Source organism: Bombus terrestris, chromosome 7, assembly GCF_910591885.1.
Source record: "Bombus terrestris chromosome 7, iyBomTerr1.2, whole genome shotgun sequence".
In the NCBI taxonomy this organism is placed as follows: domain Eukaryota; kingdom Metazoa; phylum Arthropoda; class Insecta; order Hymenoptera; family Apidae; genus Bombus; species Bombus terrestris.
This window is the reverse complement of record NC_063275.1, coordinates 3,160,182-3,179,706: the sequence shown is the minus strand read 5'-3', so window position 1 is coordinate 3,179,706 and position 19,525 is coordinate 3,160,182. Positions and strand designations below refer to the sequence as shown.

Here is a 19,525-nt window from a genome sequence, read left to right as displayed (position 1 = left end):
TAAAGAAAAAACCGAATGAGAGACGAAGAAGAGGAACAAAGGAAAGAGAAGAGAAAAAAGTTGGACGAAAAGTTATATCGTAATTTCTGTCGGACGAAATTTTACCGATGGATCTCGTTAGGCGAAAAAAAAAAAAAACAGGCGCAGAGAGAGGCCACACTTCTATCTTTTTTTTTGTATCTTCCTTTATTTCGTCTTCCTTTGCCATCGTCTTCCCTTTTCTTTTTTTCTTTTTTACAGTCTTCTCCAACGAACGAATTTATTTCGGCCAGAAACCGAATTGTCCGGAATTTGCTTATCCGTGGTTAATGGATTCTCCGGTTTTTCTCAAGCTAGAAAAGCCGGAAAAAGAATTAGGAGAGAAATGGGAGGACACACGGACGAAGAACATGAAATTCGTCGAGGGAGCTACAGTAAATAGTCGTAGAAAAGAGAAAATGAAGAAACGAGGAAAGTGAAGAGAAGATGTGTGTATGCACACATGGTGGTCCGTAATTCATGGTACAAAGGCGGTCAGAGAGATTCCATTGCTTGAAATAAAATGAAAATTAAGAAAACAAAATTGTGTTTAACGCTTTCGTTTTTGAGACAATCCAGCTTATATTCAAATTCTGTTTCCCCAGAACCAGGCTATAAATAGCAAAATTGTATTCTTCATTTCCAACCTACTTTCACATGTAGAGTAACGTTCTGGCAATTGTCCATTGCTGTCCAAATTAGAATTGATTAAATTCACGTATATCTCACAAATTGTCAAACTCGATTTCCTCGAAAACGAAACCTCCAACGCAATTTTATTATTTTTGATTTTTATCTTATTTCGAGTCGTACAGTTTCCTTAATCCGGTTTGTACCATGAATTGCGCAACACCCTGTATACTTTATGTATATATGGGCGTTCGTATTAAGATCCAGTGGAATTGCATTTTAGACGACGAAAACGAACGATTACGTTTCGTAGTGGTTCTTCTCGCTAGCTTTCCCCGCCTGCCCCTCTGGGAGTAGATATTTATTTTCTCTATCTCTATCTTCCTCTTTTTTGGCACGTCACAATGGCGCGAAAATAAAATTAAAGGTCTGCGTCGAATTCGAGGCGGTTTAATGAAATCGTTGCCCACATGCACACGTATGCATATATACACACGCACACCAGGCCGTCTGTGGAATTTAAATGGAATTGTTAACAAGCCGGCGGTCTCATTAGCATAAACTTTCCGCAACTATCATGCAAACGTTTCGGTCGCGATTTATGATTGTACAATATCGAAACCTTTATTGGCACGTTTATTATTACCTTTTGTTGCTACGTTCACTCATACGCACGTTCTATGGTCAATTATGTAAGTATTCATATTGCTTCATAGCGTATGTTACGTCGCATCTTCATTATGTCAATATTTTCCAAACATGAATTCAAATATTATTTGAAAATATTTATTTAAAAATCCATATTGGTTTATTTAAATTTAAATAACTGAAATTTGCATTCTACTGTTGTAAATATAAAAAAGGAGCTCAAAATATATTTAACAATTCAAATTCAAAAGAACAACTTCAAGTTTTACTTATTGACTTATAGTAATGGTAGGAACTAGAGCGAAGTGAGGTTATAAATTAAAACATTAGGTGGCGACATTGAATGATGTAGCCACGCCCACAGCTGGACATGTCTAAAAGCATCTTGAATCTCATTGTCTGGTTACAAAAGTGACACGTGTGAAATGTTATTGATGCAACTTCCTTGTTATATGGCTACGTTGTGTTATTGAAAAATAAGAAATTATTCGTAAAACCCATTTTCTATGTTATGTGTTGTAGAAAACTTGTTTTAATTATGCTATAAAGGAAGAAAGAATTCTGAACTAAGCTCAACTAATTGTATAATATTTCTACATTTCTACAACCAATTACATATACGTATGCATAATTATTTAATGTATTTTGAAGAGATACTACATATCTTCAATTTTATGTTTTTCTATCAATTTGAAAATCAACATTAAAAATCGAAGCCATATAAAACATTCTCAATATACTATGCATGTAGTACGTTTTTATTTTGCTATGTTATATTAACCTTTAAAATCACATTTATTTTGTTCGATGTAATTAAAAAATTAAACGTTGGGAACAAATATTTTAATTATCTTAACAAACAAGTTACTTAGTTAACTTAGTTAACAAGTATAAATAAGCATGACAAATAGGAGGATACTTTTCTGCGTGTAAAATGTATCCCTCCATAGGAATGTAAATTTTCAACCTCAGTTCTCCCGTTTCGCGCAATTTATCCGATTATGGAACAATGAAAAGTGGACTTATTACCAATTTATTAAACAAATTAGCGTTACAAAAGTGGCGTATCCAGTAGTTTCATTAGTTTCAAGTGGACTTCTCGAGAGCGTTTTGCTCTGAATATTTTTCGGTGAATTTACGCGTCTCGATAACGAACGATGTAGCCACGTCCTTTCGAAAACAACAAAACGACATAAAACGCGATTCTCGCACGATTCGTAACGTTTCCAGTTCAAATATGGCGCGGGGTTGACCTCCATTTTCATATATGTATCGCTTATAAATCGTCACGGAAACGAACCGTGTCTTTCATGAAAATTCACGAAATGTTCTCGGTTGAATTTTTGTTAGAACGTTCCCCGTTTCGCTCATAAATTGACAAGTGCACACGTGTGTTTTGTCTCGAAATTCATCGAATTCGTGTTTAAATTTCGTGGTTGAAATCGGATAAATGAATAGATAGACGTGATTGAGTTGTCATGAAGAAGTGATCTAGTCTTTGATGACAAGATTTACTTTGGAATTTCATTTAAATGAGAAAAAGTGGTAAAAAGAAAGTTAGAAGGTTTAGAATGTAAATAGGATAGGTTAAGCTAGCTTTGAAGTTGGATTACAAACTTTCATGAAGGTTTAAAGTTGAAGGTGATGACTTGAAGTTTAATGTATGCTTCGAAGTTATTATTTTCCTTTTTGATTGTATACACAATTTGTTCTGTAAATTTGAATTATGTACTACGTTTCATTTTGAAACATTGGTTAGGTGAATATTCTAATTGTAAGATGCAGAATAATATTTCGTGGGAGAAACTTTTTCTGTGAATTTTAATTATTTTGTTTTGTAACATAATAATAAAATGATTATTTATAAGAGTTATATTTCTTAAATTCTTAAATTCTTAAGTTCTTAAGAAGGATAGTCTTAACAAATTCTTGAGACGAATTTTTTAATTCTATGTTAAGGGTAATAGGATATAATCTTTAATCTAGAGTAATAATAATCTTTTGTAGGAGATATGACTGAACGTACTACTAACAATAGGCATCGATGACTTACGGCGATGGTACGTTGACTCGTGCCATTTTTCCCATTTCTAACTATCTGGCTGCGGAAGTTTGTCCATTAAAACCGGAAGTGGTCGTTATAAACAAGCGATTTTAAATGGTGCCGCGAGTTTGGTGAGCAGGTCAAGCAACACAGACCATTCATGACCTCTATCCATTTACGTGGAAACTCGTCGTTTAAGGATGATTTAGCTGCATCGTTAAAACAAGCCACATAAGTGGCTGAACTAAAGATGGTAAAGTTTAAAGCTAAGATAATGAACTTTAATTGTAGTTGGTCGAAACAATGTGAATAAAAATGATATTGTTCAGAATTTTGTATAGCATAAGTTATATTAAAACAAAATAATTTTAAATTAATATAAAAAAAAATTGTAATAAGGAAAAACAATTTTTACATCAAATACTTCATGTTTATGTTTATATTCACGTTTCATGTTCATGTTTTAATTATATTATTATTTATAACTAGACTGCAGACTTTTATGTATTTATGGAAAATTTAAGAAGTACAAAGATGTACAAAACACACGTAATATGCAAAGATGTAAAAAATATTCAAAGTAAAATAGTTGTTATAATCTTCAATGGATAAAATAAATCCTTATGCAAGTTCCATTTCCTTAGTTATGTTAATAAAAATATGAAATTGTGTAGAGGTTCGCAGTCTATTTATATATAAATCTCAATTTGTAATCCCAAATTCCAATTAAATAATTTTTACCAATTTTTATGGCAAAATATTTCTACAAGAAAAAAAGAAGAAATACAAATATATATTTACACACGAATAAAAAAGTAACCTAAAAAAAATACTATTCAAAACCACAAACTTCTATTCCACTCAATATATTCATCCTTTTTCACTTTCTTCGTTCTCATCAATGGAAAATCTCCTTATTTTCCGTTCTAATCACATTCAAGCTTTTGCCAATAAAATCCGCTCATCTTGTCACGCAACAACGGCAGCATTATCATAACAGTTGCCACATTTAGTAGGGGCACTCATATACCGGACGGCAAGTCAGAAACTCAAAAGGTATGTATGTACATAGTTGTCGTCAAGTGTTTGAAGGATGATCCAGATTTTGCGTATAAAGCAGCCAACACAGAAATGGAGGGGTATCGGGTATCCATTATCATTGCTATTGCTACACAGCTTAGTGAAGTTGGTTCAGGTTTCATGGTTTCGTATGATTACTGCTGCAGAATGCAGGCTCTCTCCTTCCCCTCTCTTCACCTGTTCTCTCTCAATTTCCTAAACTGGTATGTACTATTCGGCTGCCTCAGCACACACACCACGCAAACATTACGCAAATGTTATTATTCAACTATGTTCCATGGGTTCCAGTTTGCCGATTAACGCCGTCCTAGTGACGTCGATGGTACTTCCGCATCCCCACTACCGATCCACTAGGTAATTCGCGAGGAAATCGTAAGAGGCCCTAGTAGGCCACTTCCTTACGTATGCCAGTAATTTTCGAGGCAAGTTCCTTGCTAGAAAATATTAAAATTCGAGGAGCAGATCGAGTAACCTGCAGACTAGTTTTCATGGAAAGAATGGGATGGTGAGGCGTATGGTCGATGTTATTCAGCAATTAGCTGCGTTTTATGCAAATGAGCTCGGCAAGAAGATCTCTCGAAACATTTTCCTTGTGTCTTTTGCGAATTATTTTTTTATCGAGGGATTTTTGGATTGGAAAACTCGATAATGTTTTCATTGGAATTCTACGTCCCTCTTTTTTTGAGGGGTTAGAACGGATCGTTTGGTAGCTGATTTTGTTTCTTCTGCTCGAAGGATGATTCTCGCGCATTTGGTCTGTTCGTAATACGCGGGGAATTTGCAGAGGAAATTTATGAGAGAGTTATTGCCGCTTTTTGCAATGTGCCGCTATTCCTTGTTGGAAATCGCCTTTTGTTTTATGCTTCGGTCTGCTTTGTTTCTGTGTCGAGCTTCTTTGTGCGATTACAGAGAATGGAGGGTGGGTACAGTATTGGAAAAAAGTTTGGCCGATTATTGCAGTTTTGAATCCTCTGATTTCACTATTGACCCGGAAGTCATTTTTTCCGCGGATAAATTCGTTTAATATGAAAAGAAATTAATTTTAATTTTTCGTATTTGCAATAACTTAATTTAATCATATTTTATGTGGAATTTATTCTGCTTTATGATCATCGTGATGAAAAGTTCAATTCGTATTAAATTGCTTTCCGCATTTCAATTTATTCCATCCTCTTCTACCTTTACTTTTTAAGTACACGCATATAAAAGCTATATGAAACGCTTGAAACGTTGCAAAATCATCATCATTAATAAAACTAATTCATATATAATATATAAATCAGTAACAATCATTAAAAAACATCAAATATGCTACTATGAAATAAACCTACAATTTTAAAGGAACTCTAATTCCTTTAAAAATCTCCTATCTTTAAAACTAGGTTAATTTTGACGTATTTCGAATCTCACGAGGAAAATTACACGAGCCGTTTACATTTTTCTTCTACGATTCGTACTGATTTTTATCCATTTAACGAGACAAATATATATCGAAAATTTATTTTCTTCAAAGCTTTTAGTTATAATAATATTTATAGTTTTGAAGTTTTCTATATGTTATACCTACAGATACGCGTCAATTTGACGCAATCGAAATGTCCATAAACCTAGTATTAAAACAAAACAAACCTAACCTTAAACTCTTGGCAGATAGTGTATCTCGTTTCCCGTCAAATAAACGTAACCGGTACGATTGATGATTCAATATGCCTGCAAGTAGCTTCGAATAAAAGGATCAGGGATAGTTCCAATGTATGGGAAGAATTATTTACGCAACAGACTCTTAGATAGGATTTTCATCGAATTCGAAAGAAATCATCAACACATACGCATATATTTTGTTTGAAAAAAGAAAGATTTCGTTCGCCATAAATTATGCATAGAGATGCCTAGAACATCCCTCATCCACATGGTGGAGGTGGAAGGAGAAGAGGACGGGAGAGGCAAAGCATGAAAATCAGAGAAATGATACTTCCAACGGATAAGAAGTTATGATATATATATATGTAACCGAAAAGCATTTAAACCACGTGAACCCGATTCCGCGAGAAATTCTGTATTTGAAACCCATAAGTAAATGTTATCAAGGCAACTATAAATTTTATCCAGAATCGATACAATCCCATACCCTCATCTCACCCGCTCTTCCTTCCTCTCTGTATCATCTTTCCGGCCATGTCCTATATTCCATCTATGCGCATCTACAGTGGCTCACTATAAGCTTTCCCCAATTTTAACTACTTGACTTCAATGCTTTTTAACATTAGGTTTACGGGACACATCATTTTGACGCATTTCGAAATTTTCGAGGAAAATTACACGAACCGTTCACAGTTTTCTTCTAGCATTTGTACTGACTTTTATCCATTTAACGAGACGAATATATGTCAAAATTCATTTTCTTCAAAGCTGTCTATGCGGTAGACGTATCTCTACCGTAAAATAAACATTAATGCTAGTAAATTAGCTTCACTCATCGAAGTATTACTACAGTAATAAATATAAACGCGAAAAAAGAGTTAATTCTTCAAAAAAGTGAACGTTAAAAGTAAACATAAACAATTCAGCGACGATACTTCCCGTTTTCTCAAGTAGGTAAGACTGCGTCACACGTTGTGCTTTAAAAAGTGATTTGATAATTTCAATTACTAAGTTACTTGCTTTTATTGCAATTTTGTATGCTCGAGGAGTATATGAAGTAAAAGCTTTTTATTTATGGTCCAAGAAATGGGGACCCGCTTTCTTCTAGACCACAATTGCCTAGAGATCAATTTATGCAAATTCTTCGATTCATACGATTTAATAAAAGAACAGAACGATTCGAACTTCTACGTACAGACAAAATTGAGTATACGTGTAAAAATGCATGAAATATATGTAATGTTACATAACGTTAAATATTATAAATTTTATATAAATATATATCTCATAGTTTCATTTATAAATTAATAGTGTACAATTGAGGTTAGGTGTTTTTAACTTGTTTTTTTAAAGGAAATGCATGATATTGTTCATGTGTCAAATTAGCACGTGCCTTAGAGATATGTATAAGATTCTGTAAGTCGAGTGTTAAAAGCTTTATCTTATCACTCGAATAATAAATTAACATGAGAAATTAATAAATTTCTTCTATTTTTTAAGAAAGCATCAATTTTTCCTTATTGCGTAAAAGTACAAAAATTCATTCTATTTAATTGATTTAATACTCAAAATTTATCTAAAAAGATTAGAGATTCAGATCAGGTTTTAATAAATTTATTTGAATATATTTGAATTGATGAAAGTATTTCCATTGGTTAGAAAGTTGTTTGCCCAAACCTAACCTATCTTTCGCCTATCTTTTTGGTGAATTTTAGATTGATCTGGGTGGATTAGATTAAAAAGATAAAGTTAAATAGTAAAAATTTGGAAAAATTATTGAACTGCATAATTACCCACACAGCAATATAATCATAATAGTGTTTTATTACAGAGCTAATGTACTTTTAAGAAGTTACGTATAATATGTGTATATATCTATAAAAATTTTCTACGATACGTATTGAAATATTCTGGTGAGGCACTGTATATTTCCAGAGATTGCCTGTTCAGCGTTTCGAAACGATTAGCCCGTGTAATTTTTGCAAACCAGAAAGCTTACAGAGATGATAGCCCGGGGTAACATTTTACCGACTGGTACCATGAATGCGCATAAATTTTCTGGGGAGAATAACATTACTACGCTGTGAGGGGACGTCGTAGAAGGAAATTTCTTGAGAGGTAAGCAAGAAGCTGGAGACGATACGTTCCAGAGCGTCACCGAGAGTTGGAACCGACGCAAGTAGGTTATGTTTTCTGTTCATGCCTGTGTTCAGGTATAGTGGCTAGTGATGGGTGTTTGCGTTTTAAGATGAATTGCTTAGGTGATCTGAATTCTAAAATTATGTTTGCTATATTTATATACTATTAATCATAAGTTATTAGATGTAAGATCATTACTAGACTATGAGTATTTATTCGAATTCATCCTTTTATGAATATAATTAAAATGATATAGATAGAAAATTGTTTCATTTACTGATATATTTGAATGGACTCTGTAATTGTGGTTGATGGTATTTTATGAGAATTTATAGACATCTAATTGTAGAAACAGATTTATAGTAGTACAGTGTACTTTATTACACTTTATTAGATTCATTATGTTATTAATATTGAATAGTAATTAATAATGCAGAATTATTAAGTATGTATAAAATATTATAGATAATTTATTTTTGACACTCACGTTATTTGTTGATCAATCGATATGTATTACTTTACAATAATTTATAGTCGGCTATTGTAACTTACTGTGTTTCGAGTTATTTTACGATAACTGTTCATCGTATGACATACATAATTTACATTGTTCAATAATATATTCTACATAATACCACAATAGTATGTTGTTAATAATGAATAGCAGTGAATAAAAGAGAGGAGATAAATAACAATATATACGATGAATAATTAAGGTCGACATGATTACAATACTAGATATTATTAAACATATTCACTTTGCAACCAAACGTATCAAGTGTAATCTGCTAGAATTCACTAGCTCATCATGTCGCGTAATATCCTATGATAGCTGACATCTACAATTCACCAATGACTCGATTAATTTTACACAAATTCACACTTAAACCCGTGTAATAAATTCCACTTGGAATTTCTGCAAACCTAACCTAATAACTCAGTATCGGAGTTCAAATTCAGCTGACTCGTTCGAAATCGAACGACCTATCCATCGATAACCTCAAATTGCCTAGAAGTTGCTGAAAATTTTTTTCACTGAGTAAAAACCACACGTTGAATCATAAAAGAAAGAGCAGATTTAAGAAGAAAAAGGAGATGATGCCATAATGAAAAGCACGTAACGCAGTTTCTTTTCGACATGAAACTAACCTATCCGAAAAGCTGGTGTTAATTCACAAGAAGTGACGAACCCTTTCCGCTTAACGTGCCGCCATTACATCAAGACACTTCTAATGAACCGGATTGAAGATCTACAACGAGCCATAAACTCCTCCGTGAGATTTGTCGCCGACGTAAAAAGAGCCTTGAGCTTTCCTCTGACACTGTAATTACGATCTGTACGAACATCATTCTGTCCCTTTTCGTTTCTTTGTTCCTCTACGACTCTACAATAGGATTCTCGAGTTTCTGGCGTGTCATTACCGTCGACAATTCGTTTTCGATATCTACCGGATGTTTTAAAGATATTGATTAAAACAGATTTGGTTTTGTATTTTTATAATAAAGTAGTTTTTATTTAAATATGTATTATTAGAAAATAACGTAATATTTAATTCTATATTTTATTTAACCTCTTAAATAGTCATCTATTGACCATATCTATGATATTGAAATTAAAAATTACTAAACAATAAAACAAATTAACTTTTGACTTTTTTTTAAATATAAATGTTGTAGAACATTATCTTCAGTAGACATGAATCAATGCATTAGAATATAGAGGATTTAAATAACAAAATTGTTACATTTCAAAGATTAAGAATCCGAATGAGACAAGTTAACAGGTTAGGTTAAAATCCTTAAAACGTCAAAATAAGAGCAGTCATGGTCACAACTTTATATTGAATCACTGTTTAAAACACTATTTTATCGTAAAAATGAAAGATCAATCTTTCTTTCGCTTCATAAAAATGTAGTATAATTACAGTACAATGAAATAATATTTCGTTACAAAAATTCGTACACCAACTTAACCTATGCAATTAGTTATTAAATCCAGCGCAACGTTTCCAAACACACTGTACTACATAACTCGGCCACATATCTTCATTCACTGACTGGGAACATTTCCTGAGAGTTTCCCACATGGTATTGTTGTTCACGCTTTTAAACAAATGTTTTCTATTCACCGACCTTTTCGCCACGGTCATAATCGTTTCCAGTCCGGTTGTCCGGTCTGGTTTTTCACATGCCACGCCAATTGAACGTTTAAACGTGAAACACCACCCCCACCATTTGTCATTAACATCTGCCATTCGTGGTAATTTATGCACAGCCATGTTGGCAGTATGGCACAGCTTGATTTATTTTTCGAAAATATGACGGACAGTTGAATATCACCGAGGGGACCATGTCGATTCCCTTATCATTCATAATTTGCCCTGGTTCAAGCACAGCATTTCATATATTAGGGTTCTTCTTAAGTGTCTTATCAGATTTATGCAAAAGATTGCTAAAAAAGCAAATTTTGATTTTAAATAATGACGAATATATTATATAAGTTAAATGATAGTCGCCTTATATTGAAATAATTGTTACATTTATAAATTCTTTGGCTTTTGGCAGTTTTCATTAAAACTAATTTTTAGGTTAATTACAGAAAGAAGAAAAAGCTAAAATTAATGATACTCTGTACTGAAATAATTGTTACATTTATACATTTTTCTCATGACATTAGGCAGTTTTCATTAAAACTGAGTTTTAGGTTAATTACAGAGAAAAAAAAATTGTTAAAATTACTAATACCCTGAACTGAAATAATTCTTACATTTACGAATTTATCTTATGACTTCTGACACGTTTCATTGAAACTGATTCTTATATTCTTAAGATTAATTATAGAGATAAGCAGAAAGTTCTTATATTTTCTCAGAAAAATGTAATTATTGGATCATCGTTATTTTATTATTAATTAATTATATCTGTATTTACTAATGCAAATTGAATAATGAAATAACGCATTCAATTTATTCTTCACATTATTTAACACGAATAATAATCAGTAAGAAAGTAGCAAGATTGTAGTGATGATATTCAATATAAATACATACTAAGTAGAAAGTAGTCGGGATCTCGCATAAGTCATTCATAGAATTCACAGTACAATATAACATGCACTGTTATTCTATATTGACATACATATATTAAATTGTAATTTCATAGTTGTATTTTTTTCAGAACCAAAATATCAAAAAAATAGTTTGAACGAAAAATTGAAAATGGATCAAATTAATCTACACGAAACGTGTTAATGGTTGTTAAAGGCAAATTTGCCTGATGCTATTTTGCTTTCACACGATTTACGGCAGATCCATAGCCTGTGAATAGGCAAATCAGTATTTATCAGAATTAGCAATCCAAATGTTCAAGGGTGTATACCACTTCTTTTACCTATATATTATTGTAGTATCTTAATGGGTCTTAGAGGAAAGGACAAGTAATGATGTTTTGATTTAATAAATAATATTCGAAGCAACGAAATGATTACAATGCTGTCGTACGTCTTATTCTCATAGACGGCTTCTGACTTTCCGATTCACACTCTTCGGCTTCTACACTCGCTCGCTCTCGCTTCTCAACTAACACTGCCTTTAGCGTCTCTTTGTCCTTTTCCCGTCGTTCGAGACACGTGTCCCGAAACGCCCGTGGCCAGGGTCACGCAGGTCCTTTCCACGAAACTATCCACTTAAAAAGAAGACCGACGACACATTGATGTACCCGACGATGCCGCGGCTCTCGCGGCATTGTTTATGGTTCGGCAGATATCTTAGGCCTTTTGTCCACGATACTACATTATTATGATTAAAATGACTGTTTATACTGTGTATACTAATTTTTTATCGAATATATGTTTCCAATAAATATATTGTAACTTATTTTTAAATTGGTTCCAAATATGACTAATATAGTCATGACAATCTCTCTCATTATAGAGCTAATAAAATCTAAAAAAGTTTTATACAATACAAATAACATATACATAAAAATTTTCTATACTAACTTTTCAAATACTTTTCTGAGCTACTGTATATATAAAGCAAACAATTAAAGTATATGATTTAACAATAAATAAGTGAAGTAATTCAACAATACATTGATCTAAAGAAATAAACATTTAGAAGGTCAAGAGTGCTCCCTGGTAAGGAGGCTGTGAAGTACGTGACACTTATTCCAGAAATTAAATACACCTTGAGTAATTTTAGTCATTTTTTACTATAAAAGACCTTTACCTAGATCTGTATATACTTTATAACGTACATCCTAAATGAAAAATCGTTGAAGAGGAGAAGGAAATGTTTTCGATGCACGTTGAATTTTCTATTCAATCCACTAAAATTTTCAGCGCGTCTAAAACGAATCTGGCGCGCACCATCAACTGACATACGTGACTTGAACGAAACGCCGCGCGAAAATAATGTGGTATGGGACGAGTTAAGCAGTACAGTTAAACCTGCCTTTCTCGATTTCTTTCCTTTTCGTATGATTGTTTTCATTCAGTTCCTATAGAAGCATCCCCGTCTCATTTGTACCATCAATATTGAGACATTCTATATATATCAATGGAGTTTTCGTTAAAGTTAAATTTTGCGTGGAAATTCGTGTTTTTCTTGTTTCTGAAATCCTTTTTTCCTCGATGTCTTGGTTAAGCATTATTTCGTAAGCCGGAAACGCGCGCGCCGACAATCGAAGGATGGCTCAAAAGTCAAAGAAAAGATAAGTTTCAGGAGCAAAGTAAACAGCACGGTTCGTCAAACCCGAGGTTTGAGGTCTGAAAACAGCGCGATAGCTGGTACAGAAAGTCTCGTTTTACGATGGCGAAAAATGTTTAATAACCACACAGGATTGAGAAGCGTTTGCTTGGTATTGTCGGCAAAGCGACAAAAAAACATGTCCGCGGTTTTCATGAAACAAAAATGACCGTCGCTTGCTACAGTAAAAAAGAAATATCGAGGGAAGGAATTTTTGGACAATGTGTTCTTTTGTATGCTTCGATGAGACCAATCGTCTATGTAATTGTACATTTCATGTCGATAATTTTGAGTGTTTCCCGAAACCCTTTTCCCTGCAGCAAACCTAACCTACAAAGTATTATGTACTACTTAATTACAACCGCACACTTTTTTCCTGTATTTTTTTCTATTTTGTATTATTTTGTACTATTTTTAGCAATGCGTATTCGCGCGCACGTTCAGAAAAATATATAAAAAAGAAACGGAAGAATCTTCTTTGAATCTTTTGACTGAAACGAACCTAAACCTATGAAAATATTATACCATCTAAATATTACCGTGTACTTTCCTGTATCTTTCTCTATTTCGTATTATTTTGTTTTATTACTGGTAACTTAAATACAAAATTTAAGGAATCTTCTTTAAATCTTTACTTTACAGCAATTTTAACCTACGAGAATATTATATTACTTAAGTGCACTCGTATGTTTACTACTTGTATTTTGTACTGTTTTTTTATAGTCTCTAGTTAGATCAATAAAAATTGTATAACATGAAAAATTTTATCGTTTACTTAAAATATTACGAGAAGCTATTCATAACCTTACTACTAAAGTTTATCTACAAGCTATATATGAGAGTAATAAAACAGTTTAATACTGAATTGACTGTTCGTGCGAGCTTTAGTGGCCATTTGTATACAGGAATAGCCTAACCCCCAATAATGGTCTTTCGTAACAACAAATTTAATCAGATGAAACTGCTTATTTCTGATTCTTTCTGTCAAATTGTGAATCACCGTATATATTGACGTTGATATTTTCAATCAAAAGGCTTGTTGACGATTGATTTGTCTCATATACGTACTTTCCATATAAATAGTAAACGGTAAAAGAAGACCATACTTCTGATTGATAGCACGCGGGCAAGTAAATTATAAAATACAATGTAGTAACACTCTTACCTTTATTACTAGATGGATATACATCTTCCAGAATTCTTTCAAATTCTTGATTATTTCATTCATCATACAAATGAGTCCTCTGACATAACCTCTGCCCACTTGGGAAGTTTTCTTATTGACGAGACTTAGAAATATATACTATTTTTCTCCTATCCCCTTCCTCTCTCTCCCCCCTCTCCACTCCCTGTCACTCAGTTCATTACAGCGCCACACTATAACTTTGTAACCAATGTCTATCGAATCAGACCTTTCTAAGGAAAAATGTGTATCCTTTTTTATAACATAATATTCTTAGAATGTTTTTAATTTTTCCTTAAATAATCTCTATACGAAATTTTCTAATTATATTTATTATAATTTTCTGCAAGATGCAATAAAGATGGCAATTATGTTTGAATTTCATAAATACTATTTATAGTTCTATTCTATGCTATTTCATAAATACTAGCCAAAACGTACTCTGGTTATTTTCATTATACACCATCAGAACTTATTGTTTTACGATTTGATGATACTTAGTACTATTGAATCCTATATTTTGATCTTATATCAGCGATTATAAATTCGTGAAATTTAATTAGGTTAAGTATCTCCGATAAAGAATAATTTTATTGAAATCACACTAGTGGATTCTAATCCTCTAACCTATAGATTGATTCTAGATACCTCAGTCCACATCAATCCTGTGAACTCGCTGCCAGGACGCTGTACTAGTTTAATATATAGGTCAATCAAGCTCGGAATAGCAGAAAATATGAAAAGAGAAAAAAAAAAAAATCCTTTTTTTGTTCAACGAACGTATATCCAATTTCTCTTTATTTTTTAGTTTTTAAAGTTGCAGATATTTGGTTTCGCGACGAACAACCCACCCACCCTCCAATTCTCGTAGGATTTCAGTGAAGCATTGCATACTAAATTGTATATCATGGTTGTTTTTAAAACAATTTTTTATAACGACCCGTTACTTTTACTCGTTCGAAAGATGAAAAATGGTGCTTTTAAAATGTTTCTGATAATTACGAAAAATCCTGTATAATTATTAACTGAATTTAACGATAAAAACCACAAAACCTAATTTAATATTACGACAGTAAATATGTCGAAATTTAATGTAATAATGAAATAACATTTATTAACAAACAATGCAATGGATATCAATATTTATAAAAATATATGTAAGAATATATTCTACAACACTAATATGTATTCAGAAATATTTGAAAATAAAATACACGCATGCAATAGCATTGTTGAAGAAGATTTTCTAATTAAATAGCATAAAATATTGTTCATCACAGTCAAGGTAAGAAATAATAAATCTTGTAAAATCATTGACAATCTGTTAATACAGAACTCTTTGCGAGTTGTAAGCGTATATACTTGGAAGAAACTTGGGGAACATGAAGTGGTACCTGAAAAGTTTCTTCTATTTACTGAAACGACCCTCGAAGCGTCATATATATTGGAGAACGAAGAAGCAGCTGAAGAACCGTGGTAAAAGAAAAAAGAAGAAAGAATAACTAAAAATGGAGCTTTCAGAGGTGTCAAATAAGACGCTCGTTTTACAAAGGTTAAGAAAAAAAAAAAGAAAATGAAAAACTTAAGGGAAACAGAATAGAAAGAAAAAAAAAGCACGAAGTTTCAGTGGAATCAATATGCATACATACATATGTATTTATACAGAATGGTTTAAAATATGTTGGGTATGATTGTAAACAAGAAGAGCATAAACAATGGATGTAGTTTATACAAACATGGAGTTTGTTTGATTTTCCTCGACCATCTTTTAGTTTTAGTCATTTTTTCATTCTAGTAATTATTATGATGTTAAACTGAGACAGTGCGCACACAATCATAGTAAACAAGGTATAATGAAGACGTAGATTAACAGCATTTTTTAAGTTATTTTACGACCCAACTGATTTTTCTAAACTTAAGAAATACCTCTAGAGGTTGATTAAAATACGAAAGAATACGAAGTACTGGTGTCCTTATTTCTTATTTCAATTTTATGCTAAAGATTTTCTTACAATATCGAAAACACATTATGACACAACATTATCATATATACAATAGCCTTTTCTGTTTGCTAGGATGAAAGCAAAATTAAAATATAAAAACTCGAGTAACCCAGCGACATTAGTCGATGTTTAAAATTGTGTAACATTTTAAATCTCATGTCACTGATTACATTTTTGATAAGAGATAGATAAAAAAAAAAGAATAGATAAAAAATGAGATATATAATTAAAGATGTTTGATTTAAAAGCAAAGAAACTGTAAATGTATGATTAATATTTTAATAATTTGAACGAAAGGTTGAACGAGCGAATTGTAATGCGAATGTAAATTTTTGTTTCCATATATTGTGTGAAGTTTCCATTTGTATGGAATATTTCTTTTCATATTTCAGCTCCATATCTATTTATATTTCTACTAATTTAACTGTGTCAACATACAAATACGTTCGCCTTCGCGCGCCAGTGATTTTACGACTTCGTTATACTGTTGCAGCTGCTATTGTTCCACTGGATTACTTGTATACAAAATTACATATACAATATATCTGGAATATTTGCAAAACAGAAAAGCTTTTGATATACATATTGTACAGCATTATCATATATATATATATTTTGATACGAGCATCAATTAGGATATAATAATATAGAATGTAAAACATCAGAATAGATCTAAAGAAAATGGAAGTTAATTTAAGGAAAATATTTATATATACATATTTATATTTATTTAATAGGAATTATTGTGCTTTACAAAAGCTCCATATAGTCAGACAAATTTGTGTTATAGTTTTAGCTTAGCTTTATATTGGGTTGTTATAGGGTTGTTATAGGTTATTGGGTAGCTTTATATTAACAACGAACTTCAGTTTAATGGGAATAAGCTTATATCAAATAAATAGTTATATTTATATTATTTTTCTAAAACGAATAGGTATACGCGTAGAACAGGGTCAAACAAGACAGATGCCTTTCATTGTTTTTGTGTCCTTTGTTCAGAGATGAAATGGGTCCGACATGTTATGAAACACCCTATATAGTTCCAGTTGGTCGACGTCAACAGAATCTCTGATATGTGAAAGGACTAACGTTCGAGCATGTCGAGAGCTCTCAGATTTCGCGAGTGGCTGAGAGTTCCGCGTATTGACAGTTACATTTCCTCCAGGCCGTTCCTTTAACGTGTTCCACGCTATATAACAATTGTTTCCCCTGGCTCGACTATCAACGTCCATTGAAATCAGCATTTAAGTCCTGCTTTGTGTGCGTATCTTGGATGGAAGATGGTTTTGGCAGATTGATCGTAGTGAGAAAATGACATGTAGGTTAGACTTACGTCTAGATATCGGTTCTTAATCTTCCATCACATCTGCAGTTGAAAATTTCCACTCGGAATTATTAGGAATTATGAATTTTAATCTTATTACTTTTTGTCTTCTTATCTTCCTACTTTAAGCCGTCAATCTTGAATAAAAGATGTTAATTCAAGATAATATTAGTACGGAAATAGAGTCTAAATTGGATTTAGGAGATTATGATACCGTTTAGATTATGATTCTTATCTATTTGTTATACGCAGAATTAAAAATTTCGATTCAAAATCTTTTAGGAAGATTCCATTTCAGATAAAAGGTGATAGGCAGTTTGGACGGAAATATGATACCTAGATTAGATTTCCAATTACATAGATCTCAATTTTTACTTATGTACGTATTATGTTTGCACAATGTATAAGACATTTTGATTCAGAATTTCTAACTTTTTTTTCTTTAATGCTACTTCTATAGTAGTCTTATACGTAATTTAAATATAAATTTATGCAATTTTATTTATCCAACTTCAATAAAAGACGATAGTAAAACAGAGGAAGCAAATTAATAAATTCCGTCAATAATGGCAAAAATTAATTAGCGATCGAATAAACAATATTGTAATTAAATTAACAAACAAATAAACTGTTGCGAACAATTTAATTTATGATCAGCGTTGCACAAACGCTGAGAAGTGAGTTTTAAAAGGCGCCAGAAAAAGAACGGCATAGCATAGGGAAGTACTCGATAATGGAAGTATCAACAGAGTTGGGTTCCATCTTGTTACACATTCCGGTGACTGCTCAAGGAGTACGGTAGAACTGGCTTTTCACACCAGGGAACTCGCATCTCCTGCAATCTTTATTGAAACTTCCATAAAAGACGAACTAAGCAGGGTCTGAACTATAGCGATATAAATAACAGGCTGTCCAAGTTCTAGATGCGCCTTTCTTAACCGTCAAACTCGCTATCAGCAAGTCTGCTATAAGGAAACAACGAACAAAACGCTTAAATCTTTGTTTCATGAACGATTAAAGGGAAAGGAAGCGCGCGTAATTCAAATCCTTTTGCACGAACGTAGAAGGAATATGTAAATAGAATTTTATATTATCGAAATTCAAACAACTCTATTGTAAAACATTAAAATGATTTTACTGTACAATATTAAAATCTAAAAATGTCATATTGTCAGAAGTTAAAATATTGAAAGCGATCTATTGGAAAAATTTATACACTTTTTGCACGATAAAATATGAAAGTTTAAAAGATTTCTGATCAATAAATAACTGTATCGAATATTTGTATTGCTTGATGAAATATAGGAAAGTATTCAGGAAAAAATTTAGCAAATTGCAATAAATTTATTTTAAAAGTATTTCCCTTTCATCATAAAATATATTAACAACTCTATTCACAGAAGAATAAAACTGTTGTAAACAATAAAAAATCTCCAATATTAATGATTTACATTAATCACATTACTGTAAATTAAAAACAAAAAATCATTTAATGTATCTTCTTTATCGGGCAATCTATAATGCGAATTATTCAAAAACTAAAAAATTCCAAACAACAAAGGTAAACACCAGTAACATCGAGGTAAACACAATTATCAAGCGTAACAATAAGAAGAACACAGAAGAGAATATTTAATAAATTACACTCAATTTACCTCTAAAATGTTTTGTCTTCGTTGTGAAATTTATACGGAGAAATTATTCATAACAAAGTAAAATAACAAAGTAAGAATTGCAAATAAAAAGAAAAGACACTAGTAAGGACATCAAACAAATCATACGAAATTTATTATGCAAGTAATTCATGATAATAAACATTCACATTGAAACTTGATCTAATAAATGGTCCTGGATTCACTCTGTAACAAGTCCACGTCACACCGTTAAGCCTTCAACATTCTCGACAAGGGACCATGCCCATAGATCGTAAGTCTGTGTTCTCTCCCAACCTCTTTAGAAAAGTCCGTAAAACTGCCATTTAACAAAACGTTACATAAAACTCGGCCCCAACCGACATCCTTCTCGATATCAGAAACGTTTAGACCGCACCGCCCTCTCGCTGTCTTC

At 32.2% G+C, this 19,525-nt stretch overlaps 1 protein-coding gene across 5 annotated transcripts in view; it reads right to left on the bottom strand.

Moving 5' to 3' along the window:
* LOC100642330 (lachesin) overlaps positions 1–19,525 on the bottom strand; it is a 64,896-nt gene that overhangs the window by 13,640 nt on the left and 31,731 nt on the right. The gene's annotated exons all lie outside the window — the stretch shown is intronic.